Source organism: Ipomoea nil, unplaced genomic scaffold (genome assembly GCF_001879475.1).
Source record: "Ipomoea nil cultivar Tokyo-kokei standard unplaced genomic scaffold, Asagao_1.1 scaffold2466, whole genome shotgun sequence".
NCBI classification, from domain to species: domain Eukaryota; kingdom Viridiplantae; phylum Streptophyta; class Magnoliopsida; order Solanales; family Convolvulaceae; genus Ipomoea; species Ipomoea nil.
This window is the reverse complement of record NW_017618894.1, coordinates 1,004-18,895: the sequence shown is the minus strand read 5'-3', so window position 1 is coordinate 18,895 and position 17,892 is coordinate 1,004. Positions and strand designations below refer to the sequence as shown.

Here is a 17,892-nt window from a genome sequence, read left to right as displayed (position 1 = left end):
GAAGGTTTGAACTCTTACAACTTGAACCCCCCCCGACTTCATATTCCCACAAGTATGGATACCCTATTATAACCCCATCACTAATCAAGCACTTCTTGTGGTGCTATTCCCTTATTTTGTAGGATAACCACATCACTAATCACACATGGTGCTATTCCCTTATTTTGTAGGGGATTATTATTGGGTTTTACCAACGAAATGTCCCAAATTGGACAAGTAGGGATACCCTATTATAACCCATCATAGTCACACACTTCACATGGTCTATTCCCTTATTTTGTAGGAGCGGCATGCCACCAAAATGGTGGAGTAATTATGCATTCGCCACCCTGGGGCTCGAACCCAGGACCACAAGGTTAAGAGCCTTGCGCTCTACCAACTGAGCTAGACGGGCAAGTAGTTGTTCATATTTAATATTGGTATTACAATCGAGGCTACAATTATTGAAAATTTATTTACAAGTTACACAATTGAATGAGAGATGGCTTTATGAATAATATACTGATTAAATTTGTTGATAAACATGTGTTTTAAAATTATACAATATTTTTTAAAATACAAAAAGACACATTAAACTGTCGTAAAATTAATAATTTTATTAATGAAAACAATTTATATTTGAGTGTTTAAATTGCAATGCATATCTTAAAAGATAATAGTCGAATAACATATTGACCTACTAAATTATCAATGCTTATATTGCGGAGTCATGGATCATGATTACTTAGTAAGATAACAATTTACAAGTTTGTTTTTAGTATTTAAGTTTGTTTGAGAGTGGAAGTCTAGAAATATTTATATCGGAGGAAACCGCCGAACATATAATGCTGGAAAAAATATATTAAAATTGCATATTAAGTGGCTATTTTGTGGTAAAAGTATCAGTGTGGTCCAGTTTCGATTTTGGTCGGTTCAAAGTGGATTCGGTTCTACGTAGTGAGACGAAGAGATTGATATATTGTACGCTCAAAACGGATAATCGGTGAATGAGATATTGATTCTCAAAGTAGACCAATTTGAGTTGGAAACGTGAAGGGAAAAAGCTTGGGAGTAGCTTTTGTCCCACATTGGTTTGGGAAGTGGATTTGCACCACTATTTGTACAAGAGCTCTTCTAAAGCTTTTTGATTTGTATAGCATAGAGGCTCTCTCTCTCGCGTAGGAGGGGTGTGCAAATCAAAACCCAATCTGAGTCTATGAAAGTTTGAACTCGTGTAGGGATACCCTATTATAACCCCATCACTAATCACACACTTCATGTGGGGTATTCCCTTATTTTGTAGGATTATTATTGGTTTTTTCCAACGAAATATCGACAATTGGACAAGTATGATACCCTAATAACCCCATCACTAATCAAGCACTTCTTGTGGTGATTCCCTTATTTTGTAGGATACCACATCACCACACATTGGACAAGTAGGGATACCCTATTATAAACCCCATCACTAGTCACACACATCACGTGGTCTATTCCTTATTTTGTAGGAGCGGCATGCCACAAAATGGTGGAGTAATTGTGCATTTGCCCACCCTGGGGCTCAAACCCAGGACACAAGGTTAAGAGCCTTGCGCTCTACCAACTGAGCTAGACGGCAAGTTTTTCATATTTAATATTGGTATTACAATCGAGGCTACAATTATTGAAAATTTATTTACAGTTACACAATTGAATGAGAGATGGCTTTATGAATAATATACTGATTAAATTTGTTGATAAACATGCGTTTTAAAATTATACAATATTTTTAAAATACAAAAAGACACATTAAACTGTCGTAAAATTAATAATTTTATTAATGAAAACAATTTATATTGAGTGTTTAAATTGCAATGCATATCTTAAAAGATAATAGTCGAATAACATATTGACCTACTAAATTATCAATGCTTATATTGCGGAGTCATGGATCATGATTACTTAGTAAGATAAACAATTTACAAGTTTGTTTTTAGTATTTAAGTTTGTTGAGAGTGGAAGTCTAGAAATATTTATATCGGAGGAAACCGCCGAACATATAATGCTGGAAAAAATATATTAAAATGGCATATTAAGTGGCTATTTTTTGTAAAAGTATCAGTGTGGTCCAGTTTCGATTTGGGTCGGTTCAAAGTGGATTCGGGTTCTACGTAGTGAGACGAAGAGATTGATATATTGTACGCTCAAAACGGATAATCGGTGAATGAGATATTGATTCTCAAAGTAGACCAATTTGAGTTGGAAACGTGAAGGGAAAAAGCTTGGGAGTAGCTTTTGTCCACATTGGTTTGGGAAGTGGATTTGCACCACTATTTGTACAAGAGCTCTTCTAAGGCTTTTTGATTTGTATAGCATAGAGGCTCTCTCTCCCCGCGTAGGAGGGTGTGCAAATAAAAACCCAATCTGAGTCTATGAAGGTTTGAACTCGTGTAGGGATACCCTATTATAACCCCATCACTAATCACACACTTCATGTGGTGGTATTCCCTTATTTGTAGGATATTATTGGATTTTTCCCACGAAATATCCAACAATTGGACAAGTATGGATACCCTATTATAACCCCATCACTAATCAAGCACTTTTTGTGGTGCTATTCCCTTATTTTGTAGGATAACAACATCACTAATCACACACTTCTTGTGGTGCTATTCCCTTATTTTGTAGGGATTATTATTGGGTTTTACCAACGAAATGTCCCAGAATTGGACAAGTAGGGATACCCTATTATAACCCCATCAATAGAGACACACTTTACATGGTCTATTCCTTATTTTGTAGGAGCGGCATGCCACCAAAATGGTGGAATAATTGCATTCGCCACCCTGGGGCTCGAACCCAGGACCACAAGGTTAAGAGCCTTGCGCTCTACCAACTGAGCTAGACGGGCAAGTAGTTGTTAATATTTAATATTGGTATTACAATCGAGGCTACAATTATTGAAAATTTATTTACAAGTTACACAATTGAATGAGAGATGGCTTTATTAATAATATACTGATTAAATTTGTTGATAAACATGTGTTTTAAAATTATACAATATTTTTAAAATACAAAAAGACACATTAAACTGTCGCAAAATTAATAATTTTATTATGAAAACAATTTATATTGAGTGTTTAAATTGCAATGCATATCTTAAAAGATAATAGTCGAATAACATATTGACCTACTAAATTATCAATGCTTATATTGCGGAGTCATGGATCATGATTACCTAGTAAGATAAACATTTACAAGTTTGTTTTAGTCTTTAAGTTTGTTTGAGAGTGGAAGTCTAGAAATATTTATATCGGAGGAAACCGCCGAACATATAATGCTGGAAAAAATATATTAAAATGGCATATTAAGTGGCTATTTTGTTGTAAAAGTATCAGTGTGGTCCAGTTTCGATTTGGGTCGGTTCAAAGTGGATTCGGGTTCTACGTAGTGAGACGAAGAGATTGATATATTGTACGCTCAAAACGGATAATCGGTGAATGAGATATTGATTCTCAACTAGACCAATTTGAGTTGGAAATGAAGAAAAAGCTTTGGAGTAGCTTTTGTCCACATTGGTTTGGGAAGTGGATTTGCACCACTATTTGTACAAGAGCTCTTCTAAGGCTTTTTGATTTGTATAGCATAGAGGGTATAGAGGCTCTCTCTCCGCGTAGGAGGGGTGTGCAAATCAAAACCCAATCTGAGTCTATGAAGGTTTGAACTCATGTAGGGATACCCTATATAACCCCATCACTAATCACACACTTCATGTGGTGGTATTCCCTTATTTTGTAGGATTATTAATGGGTTTTTCCACGAAATATCCGACAATTGGACAAGTATGGATACCCTATTATAACCCCATCACTAATCAAGCACTTCTTGTGGTGCTATTCCCTTATTTTGTAGGATAACCACATCACTAATCACACACTTCTTGTGGTGCTATTCCCTTATTTAGGGGATTATTATTGGGTTTTACCAACGAAATGTCCCACAATTGGACAAGTAGGGATACCCTATTATAACCCCATCACTAGTCACACACTTCACTGGTCTATTCCCTTATTTTGTAGGAGCGGCATGCCACCAAAATGGTGGAGTAATTATGCATTCGCCCACCCTGGGGCTCGAACCCAGGACCACAAGGTTAAGAGCCTTGCGCTCTACAACTGAGCTAGACGGGCAAGTAATTATTCATATTAATATTGGTATTACAATCGAGGCTACAATTATTGAAAATTTATTTACAAGTTACACAATTGAATGAGAGATGGCTTTATGAATAATATACTGATTAAATTTTTGATAAACATGTGTTTTAAAATTATACAATATTTTTAAAATACAAAAAGACACATTAAACTGTCGTAAAATTAATAATTTTATTAATGAAAACAATTTATATTGAGTGTTTAAATTGCAATGCATATCTTAAAAGATAATAGTCGAATAACATATTGACCTACTAAATTATCAATGCTTATATTGCGGAGTCATGGATCATGATTACCTAGTAAGATAAACAATTTACAAGTTTGTTTTAGTCTTTAAGTTTTTTGAGAGTGGAAGTCTAGAAATATTTATATCGGAGGAAACCGCCGAACATATAATGCTGGAAAAAATATATTAAGTGGCTATTTTGTTGTAAAAGTATCAGTGTGGTCCAGTTTCGATTTGGGTCGGTTCAAAGTGGATTCGGGTTCTACGTAGTGAGACGAAGAGATTGATATATTGTACGCTCAAAACGGATAATCGGTGAATGAGATATTGATTCTCAAACTAGACCAATTTGAGTTGGACGTGAAGAGAAAAAGCTTTGGAGTAGCTTTTGTCCCACATTGGTTTGGGAAGTGGATTTGCACCACTATTTGTACAAGAGCTCTTCTAAGGCTTCTTAGATGATTTGTAGAGGCTCTCCATAGAGGCTCTCTCTGTAGGAGGGGTGTGCAAATCAAAACCCAATCTGAGTCTATGAAGGTTTGAACTCATGTAGGGATACCTATTATAACCCCATCACTAATCACACACTTCATGTGTGGTATTCCCTTATTTTGTAGGATTATTAATTTTTATTTTGGGCAGGTGGTAGGAACGAAATATTTGGACAAGTATGGATACCCTATTATAACCCCATCACTAATCAAGCACTTCTTGTGGTGCTATTCCCTTATTTTGTAGGATAACCACATCACTAATCACACACTTCTTGTTGCTATTCCCTTATTTTGTAGGGGATTATTTGGGTTTACCAACGAAATGTCCCACAATTGGACAAGTAGGATACCCTATTATAACCCCATCACTAGTCACACACTTCACGTGGTCTATTCCCTTATTTTGTAGGAGCGGCATGCCACCAAAATGGTGGAGTAATTATGCATTCGCCCACCTGGGGCTCGAACCCAGGACCACAAGGTTAAGAGCCTTGCGCTCTACCAACTGAGCTAGACGGGCAAGTAGTTGTTCATATTTAATATTGGTATTACAATCGAGGCTACAATTATTGAAAATTTATTTACAAGTTACACAATTGAATGAGAGATGCTTTATTAATAATATACTGATTAAATTTGTTGATAAACATGTTTTTAAAATTATACAATATTTTTAAAATACAAAAAGACACATTAAACTGTCGCAAAATTAATAATTTTATTAATGAAAACAATTTATATTGAGTGTTTAAATTGCAATGCATATCTTAAAAGATATAATCGAATAACATATTGACCTACTAAATTATCAATGCTTATATTGCGGAGTCATGGATCATGATTACTTAGTAAGATAAACAATTTAAAAGTTTTTTTTAGTATTTAAGTTTGTTAGAGAGTGGAAGTCTAGAAATATTTATATCGGAGGAAACCGCCGAACATATAATGCTGGAAAAAATATATTAAAATGGCATATTAAGTGGCTATTTTGTTGTAAAAGTATCAGTGTGGTCCAGTTTCGATTTGGGTCGGTTCAAAGTGGATTCGGGTTCTACGTAGTGAGACGAAGAGATTGATATATTGTACGCTCAAAACGGATAATCGGTGAATGAGATATTGATTCTCAAAGTAGACCAATTTGAGTTGGAAACGTGAAGGGAAAAAGCTTGGGAGTAGCTTTTGTCCCACATTGGTTTGGGAAGTGGATTTGCACCACTATTTGTACAAGAGCTCTTCTAAGGCTTTTGATTTGTATAGCATAGAGGCTCTCTCTCCCGCGTAGGAGGGTGTGCAAATCAAAACCCAATCTGGTCTATGAAGGTTTGAACTCGTGTAGGGATACCCTATTATAACCCCATCACTAATCACACACTTCATGTGGTGGTATTCCCTTATTTTGTAGGATTATTATTGGATTTTTCCACGAAATATCCAACAATTGGACAAGTATGGATACCCTATTATAACCCCATCACTAATCAAGCACTTTTTGTGGTGCTATTCCCTTATTTTGTAGGATAACACATCACTAATCACACACTTCTTGTGGTGCTATTCCCTTATTTTGTAGGGATTATTATTGGGTTTTACCAACGAAATGTCCCACAATTGGACAAGTAGGGATACCCTATTATAACCCCATCAATAGAAACACACTTTACATGGTCTATTCCCTTATTTTGTAGGAGCGGCATGCCACCAAAATGGTGGAATAATTGTGCATTCGCCACCCTGGGGTCGAACCCAGGACCACAAGGTTAAGAGCCTTGCGCTCTACCAACTGAGCTAGACGGGCAAGTAGTTGTTAATATTTAATATTGGTATTACAATCGAGGCTACAATTATTGAAAATTTATTTACAAGTTACACAATGAATGAGAGATGCTTTATAATAATATACTGATTAAATTTGTTGATAAACATGTGTTTTAAAATTATACAATATTTTAAAATAAAAAGACAGATTAAACTGTCGCAAAATTAATAATTTTATTATGAAAACAATTTATATTGAGTGTTTAAATTGCAATGCATATCTTAAAAGATAATAGTCGAATAACATATTGACCTACTAAATTATCAATGCTTATATTGCGGAGTCATGGATCATGATTACCTAGTAAGATAAACAATTTACAAGTTTGTTTTAATCTTTAAGTTTTGTTGAGAGTGGAAGTCTAGAAATATTTATATCGGAGGAAACCGCCGAACATATAATGCTGGAAAAAATATATTAAAATGGCATATTAAGTGGCTATTTTGTTGTAAAAGTATCAGTGTGGTCCAGTTTCGATTTGGGTCGGTTCAAAGTGGATTCGGGTTCTACGTAGTGAGACGAAGAGATTGATATATTGTACGCTCAAAACGGATAATCGGTGAATGAGATATTGATTCTCAAACTAGACCAATTTGAGTTGGAACGTGAAGAGAAAAAGCTTTGGAGTAGCTTTTGTCCACATTGGTTTGGGAAGTGGATTTGCACCACTATTTGTACAAGAGCTCTTCTAAGGCTTTTTGATTTGTATTGTATAGAGCTCTCTCTCCCGCGTAGGAGGGTGTGCAAATAAAAACCCAATCTGAGTCTATGAAGGTTTGAACTCGTGTAGGGATACCTATTATAACCCCATCACTAATCACACACTTCATGTTGGTATTCCCTTATTTTGTAGGATTATTATTGGATTTTTCCCACGAAATATCCAACAATTGGACAAGTATGGATACCCTATTATAACCCATCACTAATCAAGCACTTTTTGTGGTGCTATTCCCTTATTTTGTAGGATAACAACATCACTAATCACACACTTCTTGGTGTATTTTGTAGGGATTATTATTGGGTTTTACCAACGAAATGTCCCACAATTGGACAAGTAGGATACCCTATTATAACCCCATCAATAGAACACAGTTTACATGGTCTATTCCCTTATTTTGTAGGAGCGGCATGCCACCAAAATGGTGGAATAATTGTGCATTCGCCCACCCTGGGGCTCGAACCCAGGACCACAAGGTTAAGAGCCTTGCGCTCTACCAACTGAGCTAGACGGGCAAGTAGTTGTTAATATTTAATATTGGTATTACAATCGAGGCTACAATTATTGAAAATTTATTTACAAGTTACACAAATGAATGAGAGATTTTATTAATAATATACTGATTAAATTTGTTGATAAACATGTGTTTTAAAATTATAAAATATTTTTAAAATACAAAAAGACACATTAAACTGTCGCAAAATTAATAATTTTATTAATGAAAACAATTTATATTGAGTGTTTAAATTGCAATGCATATCTTAAAAGATAATAGTCGAATAACATATTGACCTACTAAATTATCAATGCTTATATTGCGGAGTCATGGATCATGATTACCAAGTAAGATAAACAATTTACAAGTTTGTTTTAAGTCTTTAAGTTTGTTTGAGTGGAAGTCTAGAAATATTTATATCGGAGGAAACCGCCGAACATATAATGCTGGAAAAAATATATTAAAATGGCATATTAAGTGGCTATTTTGTTGTAAAAGTATCAGTGTGGTCCAGTTTCGATTTGGGTCGGTTCAAAGTGGATTCGGGTTCTACGTAGTGAGACGAAGAGATTGATATATTGTACGCTCAAAACGGATAATCGTGAATGAGATATTGATTCTCAAACTAGACCAATTTGAGTTGGAACGTGAGAAAAAGCTTGGAGTAGCTTTTGTCCACATTGGTTTGGGAAGTGGATTTGCACCACTATTTGTACAAGAGCTCTTCTAAGGCTTTTGATTTGTATAGCATAGAGCTCTCTCTCCCGCGTAGGAGGGGTGTGCAAATAAAAACCCAATCTGAGTCTATGAAGGTTTGAACTGTGTAGGGATACCCTATTATAACCCCATCACTAATCACACACTTCATGTGGTGGTATTCCCTTATTTTGTAGGATTATTATTGGATTTTTCCCACGAAATATCCAACAATTGGACAAGTATGGATACCCTATTATAACCCCATCACTAATCAAGCACTTTTTGTGGTGCTATTCCTTATTTTGTAGGATAACACATCACTAATCACACACTTCTTGTGGTGCTATTCCCTTATTTTGTAGGGATTATTATTGGGTTTTACCAACGAAATGTCCCACAATTGGACAAGTAGGGATACCCTATTATAACCCCATCAATAGAAACACACTTACATGGTCTATTCCCTTATTTTGTAGGAGCGGCATGCCAAAATGGTGGAATAATTGTGCATTCGCCACCCTGGGGGCTCGAACCCAGGACCACAAGGTTAAGAGCCTTGCGCTCTACCAACTGAGCTAGACGGGCAAGTAGTTGTTCATATTTAATATTGGTATTACAATCGAGGCTACAATTATTGAAAATTTATTTACAAGTTACACAATTGAATGAGAGATGCTTTATTAATAATATACTGATTAAATTTGTTGATAAACATGTGTTTTAAAATTATAAAATATTTTTAAATACAAAAAGACACATTAAACTGTCGCAAAATTAATAATTTTATTAATGAAAACAATTTATATTGAGTGTTTAAATTGCAATGCATATCTTAAAAGATAATAGTCGAATAACATATTGACCTACTAAATTATCAATGCTTATATTGCGGAGTCATGGATCATGATTACCAAGTAAGATAAACAATTTACAAGTTGTTTTAAGTATTTAAGTTTGTTTGTGAGTGGAAGTCTAGAAATATTTATATCGGAGGAAACCGCCGAACATATAATGCTGGAAAAAAATATATTAAAATGGCATATTAAGTGGCTATTTTGTTGTAAAAGTATCAGTGTGGTCCAGTTTCGATTTGGGTCGGTTCAAAGTGGATTCGGGTTCTACGTAGTGAGACGAAGAGATTGATATATTGTACGCTCAAAACGGATAATCGTGAATGAGATATTGATTCTCAAACTAGACCAATTTGAGTTGGGACGTGAAGAGAAAAAGCTTTGGAGTAGCTTTTGTCCACATTGGTTTGGGAAGTGGATTTGCACCACTATTTGTACAAGAGCTCTTCTAAGGCTTTTTGATTTGTATTGTATAGAGCTCTCTCTCCCGCGTAGGAGGGGTGTGCAAATCAAAACCCAATCTGAGTCTATGAAGGTTTGAACTCGTGTAGGGATACCCTATTATAACCCCATCACTAATCACACACTTCATGTGTGGTATTCCCTTATTTTGTAGGATTATTATTGGATTTTTCCACGAAATATCCAACAATTGGACAAGTATGGATACCCTATTATAACCCCATCACTAATCAAGCACTTTTTGTGGTGCTATTCCCTTATTTTGTAGGATAACACATCACTAATCACACACTTCTTGTGGTGCTATTCCCTTATTTTGTAGGACTTCTTGTGGTGCTTCCCTTATTTGTGGATTATTATTGGGTTTTACCAATACGAAATGTCCCACAATTAGACAAGTAGGGATACCCTATTATAACCCCATCAATAGAAACACACTTCACATGGTCTATTCCCTTATTTTGTAGGAGCGGCATGCCACCAAAATGGTGGAATAATTGTGCATTCGCCCACCCTGGGGCTCGAACCCAGGACCACAAGGTTAAGAGCCTTGCGCTCTACCAACTGAGCTAGACGGGCAAGTAGTTGTTAATACTTAATATTGGTATTACAATCGAGGCTACAATTATTGAAAATTTATTTACAACTTACACAATGAATGAGAGATGGCTTTATTAATAATATACTGATTAAATTTGTTGATAAACATGTGTTTTAAAATTATACAATATTTTTAAAATACAAAAAGACACATTAAACTGTCGCAAAATTAATAATTTTATTAATGAAAACAATTTATATTGAGTGTTTAAATTGCAATGCATATCTTAAAAGATAATAGTCGAATAACATATTGACCTACTAAATTATCAATGCTTATATTGCGGAGTCATGGATCATGATTACCAAGTAAGATAAACAATTTACAAGTTTGTTTTAAGTCTTTAAGTTTGTTTGAGAGTGGAAGTCTAGAAATATTTATATCGGAGGAAACCGCCGAACATATAATGCTGGAAAAAATATATTAAAATGGCATATTAAGTGGCTATTTTGTTGTAAAAGTATCAGTGTGGTCCAGTTTCGATTTGGGTCGGTTCAAAGTGGATTCGGGTTCTACGTAGTGAGACGAAGAGATTGATATATTGTACGCTCAAAACGGATAATCGGTGAATGAGATATTGATTCTCAAACTAGACCAATTTGAGTTGGAGCGTGAAGGAAAAAGCTTGGAGTAGCTTTTGTCACATTGGTTTGGGAAGTGGATTTGCACCACTATTTGTACAAGAGCTCTTCTAAGCTTTTTGATTTCATATAGGCTTCTTTGATTTGTATAGCATAGAGGCTCTCTCTCTCCGCGTAGGAGGGGTGTGCAAATCAAAACCCAATCTGAGTCTATGAAGGTTTGAACTCATGTAGGGATACCCTATTTATAACCCATCACTAATCACACACTTCATGTGGTGGTATTCCCTTATTTTGTAGGATTATTAATGGGATTTTCCCACGAAATATCCGACAGTTGGACAAGTATGGATACCCTATTATAACCCCATCACTAATCAAGCACTTCTTGTCGTGCTATTCCCTTATTTTGTAGGGATAACCACATCACTAATCACACACTTCTTGTGTGCTATTCCCTTATTTTGTAGGGATTATTATTGGGTGTTACCAACGAAATGTCCCACAATTGGACAAGTAGGGATACCCTATTATAACCCATCACTAGTCACACTTCACATGGGCCCTTATTTTGTAGGAGCGGCATGCCACCAAAATGGTGGAGTAATTATGCATTCGCCCACCCTGGGGCTCGAACCCAGGACCACAAGGTTAAGAGCCTTGCGCTCTACAACTGAGCTAGACGGGCAAGTAATTATTCATATATATATTGGTATTACAATCGAGGCTACAATTATTGAAAATTTATTTACAAGTTACACAATTGAATGAGAGATGCTTTATGAATAATATACTGATTAAATTTGTTGATAAACATGTGTTTTAAAATTATACAATATTTTTAAAATACAAAAAGACATTAAACGGTCGTAAAATTAATAATTTTATTAATGATAACAATTTATATTGAGTGTTTAAATTGCAATGCATATCTTAAAAGATAATAATCGAACAACATATTGACCACTAAATTATCAATGCTTATATTGCGGAGTCATGGATCATGATTACTTAGTAAGATAAACAATTTAAAGTTTGTTTTTAGTATTTAAGTTTGTTTGAGAGTGGAAGTCTAGAAATATTTATATCGGAGGAAACCGCCGAACATATAATGCTGGAAAAAATATATTAAAATGGCATATTAAGTGGCTATTTTGTGTAAAAGTATCAGTGTGGTCCAGTTTTGGTTTGGGTCGGTTCAAAGTGGATTCCGGTTCTACGTAGTGAGACGAAGAGATTAATATATTGTACGCTCAAAAGGATAATCGGTGAATGAGATATTGATTCTCAAAGTAGACCAATTTGAGTTGGAAACGTGAAGAAAAAAGCTGGGAGTAGCTTTTGTCCCACATTGTTTGGGAAGTGGATTTGCACCACTATTTGTACAAGACTCTTCTAAGGCTTCTTGATTTGTATAGCATAGAGGCTCTCTCTCCGCGCGTAGGAGGGGTGTGCAAATCAAAACCCAATCTGAGTCTGTGAAGGTTTGAACTCATGTAGGGATACCTATTATAACCCCATCACTAATCACACACTTTATGTGGTGGTATTCCCTTATTTTGTTGGATTATTAATAGGTTTTTCCCATGAAATATCCGACAGTTGGACAAGTATGGATACCCTATTATAACCACATCACTAATCACACACTTCTTGTGGTGCTATTCCCTTATTTTGTAGGATAACCACATCACTAATCACACACTTCTTTTGGTGGTTATTTTTATTTTGTAGGGATTATTATTGGGTTTACAACGAAATGTCCACAATTGGACAAGTAGGGATACAAATTCCCTTATTTTGTAGGAGCGGCATGCCACCAAAAATGGTGGAGTAATTATGCATTCGCCCACCCTGGGGCTCGAACCCAGAACCACAAGGTTAAGAGCCTTGCGCTCTACTGAGCTAGACGACAAGTAATTATTCATATATAATATTGGTATTACAATCGAGGCTACAATTATTGAAAATTTATTTACAAGTTACACAATTGAATGAGAGATGGCTTTATGAATAATATACTGATTAATTTTGTTGATAAACATGCGTTTTAAAATTATACAATATTTTTAAAATACAAAAAGACACATTAAACTGTCGTAAAATTAATAATTTTATTAATGAAAACAATTTATATTGAGTGTTTAAATTGCAATGCATATCTTAAAAGATAATAATCGAATAACATATTGACCTACTAAATTATCAATGCTTATATTGCGGAGTCATGGATCGTGATTACTTAGTAAGATAAACAATTTAAAAGTTTGTTTTTAGTATTTAAGTTTGTTAGAGAGTGGAAGTCTAGAAATATTTATATCGGAGGAAACCGCCGAACATATAATGCTGGAAAAAATATATTAAAATGGCATATTAAGTGGCTATTTTGTTGTAAAAGTATCAGTGTGGTCCAGTTTCGATTTGGGTCGGTTCAAAGTGGATTCGGGTTCTACGTAGTGAGACGAAGAGATTGATATATTGTACGCTCAAAACGGATAATCGGTGAATGAGATATTGATTCTGAAGTAGACCAATTTGAGTTGGAAACGTGAAGGGAAAAAGCTTGGGAGTAGCTTTTGTCCAACATTGGTTTGGGAAGTGGATTTGCACACTATTTGTACAAGAGCTCTTCTAAGGCTTTTTGATTTGTATAGTATAGAGGCTCTCTCTCCCGCGTAGGAGGGGTGTGCAAATAAAAACCCAATCTGAGTCTATGAAGGTTTGAACTCGTGTAGGGATACCCTATTATAACCATCACTAATCACACACACTTCATGTGGTGGTATTCCTTATTCTGTAGGATTATTATTGGATTTTTCCCACGAAATATCCAACAATTGGACAAGTATGGATACCCTATTATAACCCCATCACTAATCAAGCACTTTTGTGGTGCTATTCCCTTATTTTGTTGGATAACAACATCACTAATCACACACTTCTTGTGGTGCTATTCCTTATTTTGTAGGGGATTATTATTGGGTTTTACCAACGAAATATCCCAGAATTGGACAAGTAGGGTTACCCTATTATAACCCATCAACAGAGACACACACTTTACATGGTCTATTCCTTATTTTGTAGGAGCGGCATGCCACCAAAATGGTGGAATAATTGTGCATTCGCCCACCCTGGGCTCGAACCAGGACCACAAGTTAAGAGCCTTGCGCTCTACCAACTGAGCTAGACGGGCAATGAGATGTTAATATTTAATATTGGTATTACAATCGAGGGCTACAATTATTGAAAATTTATTTACAAGTTGCACAATTGAATTAGAGATGGATTTATTAATCATATACTGATTAAATTTGTTGATAAACATGTGTTTTAAAATTATACAATATTTTTAAAATACAAAAGACACATTAAACTGTGGCAAAATTAATAATTTTATTACTGAAAACAATTTATATTGAGTGTTTAAATTGCAATGCATATCTTAAAAGATAATAGTCGAATAACATATTGACCTACTAAATTATCAATGCTTATATTGCGGAGTCATGGATCATGATTACTAGTAAGATAAACATTTACAAGTTTGTTTTAAGTCTTTAAGTTTGTTTGAGAGTGGAAGTCTAGAAATATTTATATCGGAGGAAACCGCCGAACATATAATGCTGGAAAAAATATATTAAAATGGCATATTAAGTGGCTATTTTGTTGTAAAAGTATCAGTGTGGTCCAGTTTCGATTTGGGTCGGTTCAAAGTGGATTCGGGTTCTACGTAGTGAGACGAAGAGATTGATATATTGTACGCTCAAAACGGATAATGGGTGAAAGAGATATTGATTCTCAAACTAGACCAATTTGAGTTGGGAGCGTGAAGAGAAAAAGCTTTGGAGTAGCTTTTGTCTCACATTGGTTTGGGAAGTGGATTTGCACCACTATTTGTACAAGAGCTCTTCTAAGGCTTTTTGATTTGTATAGCATAGAGGCTCTCTTTGATTTGTATAGCATAGAGGCTCTCTCTTTCGCGTAGGAGGGGTGTGCAAAAAAAACCAATCTGAGTCTATGAAGGTTTGAACTCATGTAGGGATACCCTATTTATAACCCCATCACTAATCACACACTTCATGTGGTGGTATTCCCTTATTTTGTAGGATTATTAATGGGTTTTTCCCACGAAATATCCGACAGTTGGACAAGTATGGATACCTATTATAACCCCATCACTAATCAAGCACTCTTGTGGTGCTATTCCTTATTTTGTAGGGATAACATCACTAATCACACACTTCTGTGGTGCTATTCCCTTATTTTGTAGGGGATTATTATTGGGTTTTACCAACGAAATGTCCCACAATTGGACAAGTAGGGATACCCTATTATAACCCCATCACTAGTCACACACTTCACGTGGTCTATTCCCTTATTTTGTAGGAGCGGCATGCCACCAAAATGGTGGAGTAATTATGCATTCGCCCACCCTGGGGCTCGAACCCAGGACCACAAGGTTAAGAGCCTTGCGCTCTACGAACTGAGCTAGACGGGCAAGTAATTATTCTATATATATTTGTATTACAATCGAGGCTACAATTATTGAAAATTTATTTACAAGTTGCACAAATGAATGAGAGATGGCTTTATGAATAATATACTGATTAAATTTGTTGATAAACATGTGTTTTAAAATTATACAATATTTTTAAAATACAAAAAGACACATTAAACGGTCGTAAAATTAATAATTTTATTAATGAAAACAATTTATATTGAGTGTTTAAATTGCAATGCATATCTTAAAAGATAATAGTCGAATAACATATTGACCTACTAAATTATCAATGCTTATATTGCGGAGTCATGGATCATGATTACCAAGTAAGATAAACAATTTACAAGTTTGTTTTAAGTCTTTAAGTTTGTTTGAGAGTGGAAGTCTAGAAATATTTATATCGGAGGAAACCGCCGAACATATAATGCTGGAAAAAATATATTAAAATGGCATATTAAGTGGCTATTTTGTGTAAAAGTATCATTGTGGTCCAGTTTGGTTTGGGTCGGTTAAAGTGGATTCGGTTCTACGTAGTGAGACGAAGAGATTGATATATTGTACGCTCAAAACGGATAATCGGTGAATAAGATATTGATTCTCAAAGTAGACCAATTTGAGTTGGAAACGTGAAGGGAAAAAGCTTGGAGTAGCTTTTGTCCACATTGGTTTGGGAAGTGGATTTGCACCACTATTTGTACAAGAGCTCTTCTAAGGCTTTTTGATTTGTATAGCAGAGGCTCTCTTTGATTTGTATAGCATAGAGGCTCTCTCTCCCGCGCGTAGGAGGGGTGTGCAAATCAAAACCCAATCTGAGTCTGAAGGTTTGAACTCATGTAGGGATACCCTATTATAACCCATCACTAATCACACACTTCATGTGGTGGTATTCCCTTATTTTGTAGGATTATTATAGGTTTTTCCCGAAATATCCGACATTGGACAAGTATGGATACCTATTATAACCCATCACTAATCAACACTTCTTGTGGTGCTATTCCCTTATTTTGTAGGATAACCACATCACTAGTCACACAACTTCTTTGGTGCTATTCCATATTTTGTAGGGGATTATTATTGGGTTTACCAACGAAATTCCACAATTGGACAAGTAGGGATACCCTATTATAACCCCATCACTAGTCACACACTTCACGTGTCTATTCCCTTATTTTGTAGGAGCGGCATGCCACCAAAATGGTGGAGTAATTGCATTCGCCCACCTGGGGCTCGAACCAGAACCACACAAGGTTAAGAGCCTTGCGCTCTACCAACTGAGCTAGACGGCCAAGTAATTGTTCATATATATATTGGTATTACAATCGAGGCTACAATTATTGAAAATTTATTTACAAGTTACACAATTGAATGAGAGATGGCTTTATGAATAATATACTGATTAAATTTGTTGATAAACATGCGTTTTAAAATTATACAATATTTTTAAAATACAAAAGACACATTAAACTGTTGTAAAATTAATAATTTTATTAATGAAAACAATTTATATTGAGTGTTTAAATTGCATGCATATCTTAAAAGATAATAGTCGAATAACATATTGACCTACTAAATTATCAATGCTTATATTGCGGAGTCATGGATCATGATTACTTAGTAAGATAAACAATTTAAAAGTTTGTTTTTAGTATTTAAGTTTGTTAGAGAGTGGAAGTCTAGAAATATTTATATCGGAGGAAACCGCCGAACATATAATGCTGGAAAAAATATATTAAAATGGCATATTAAGTGCTATTTTGTTGTAAAAGTATCAGTGTGGTCCAGTTTCGATTTGGGTCGGTTCAAAGTGGATTCGGTTCTACGTAGTGAGACGAAGAGATTGATATATTGTACGCTCAAAACGGATAATCGGTGAATGAGATATTGATTCTGAAAGTAGACCAATTTGAGTTGGAAACGTGAAGGGAAAAAGCTTGGGAGTAGCTTTTGTCCAACATTTGTTTGGGAAGTGGATTTGCACCACTATTTGTACAAGAGCTCTTCTAAGGCTTTTTGATTTGTATAGTATAGAGGCTCTCTCTCCCGCGTAGGAGGGGTGTGCAAATAAAAACCCAATCTGAGTCTATGAAGGTTTGAACTCATGTAGGGATACCTATTATAACCCCATCACTAATCACACACTTCATGTGGTGGTATTCCCTTATTTGTAGGATTATTATTGGATTTTTCCCACGAAATATCCAACAATTGGACAAGTATGGATACCCTATTATAACCCCATCACTAATCAAGCACTTTTTGTGTGCTA

The 17,892-nt window shown here is 35.2% G+C and overlaps 8 non-coding genes across 8 annotated transcripts; all 8 read right to left on the bottom strand.

Annotated features, from left to right (window-relative positions):
• Window positions 1–322: 322 nt before the first annotated feature.
• Window positions 323–394, bottom strand: TRNAK-CUU. Its single transcript has one exon. It is a non-coding gene; the product is annotated as a tRNA-Lys (tRNA).
• Window positions 395–2,797: 2,403 nt separating this feature from the next.
• TRNAK-CUU lies at window positions 2,798–2,869 on the bottom strand. Its single transcript has one exon. It is a non-coding gene; the product is annotated as a tRNA-Lys (tRNA).
• A 1,207-nt stretch (window positions 2,870–4,076) lies between these two features.
• TRNAK-CUU lies at window positions 4,077–4,148 on the bottom strand. Its single transcript has one exon. It is a non-coding gene; the product is annotated as a tRNA-Lys (tRNA).
• Window positions 4,149–5,346: 1,198 nt separating this feature from the next.
• Window positions 5,347–5,418, bottom strand: TRNAK-CUU. The gene has a single exon. It is a non-coding gene; the product is annotated as a tRNA-Lys (tRNA).
• Window positions 5,419–7,877: 2,459 nt separating this feature from the next.
• Window positions 7,878–7,950, bottom strand: TRNAK-CUU. Its single transcript has one exon. It is a non-coding gene; the product is annotated as a tRNA-Lys (tRNA).
• A 2,499-nt stretch (window positions 7,951–10,449) lies between these two features.
• On the bottom strand, window positions 10,450–10,522 carry TRNAK-CUU. The gene has a single exon. It is a non-coding gene; the product is annotated as a tRNA-Lys (tRNA).
• A 1,219-nt stretch (window positions 10,523–11,741) lies between these two features.
• TRNAK-CUU lies at window positions 11,742–11,813 on the bottom strand. Its single transcript has one exon. It is a non-coding gene; the product is annotated as a tRNA-Lys (tRNA).
• Window positions 11,814–15,550: 3,737 nt separating this feature from the next.
• On the bottom strand, window positions 15,551–15,623 carry TRNAK-CUU. The gene has a single exon. It is a non-coding gene; the product is annotated as a tRNA-Lys (tRNA).
• Window positions 15,624–17,892: the final 2,269 nt, after the last annotated feature.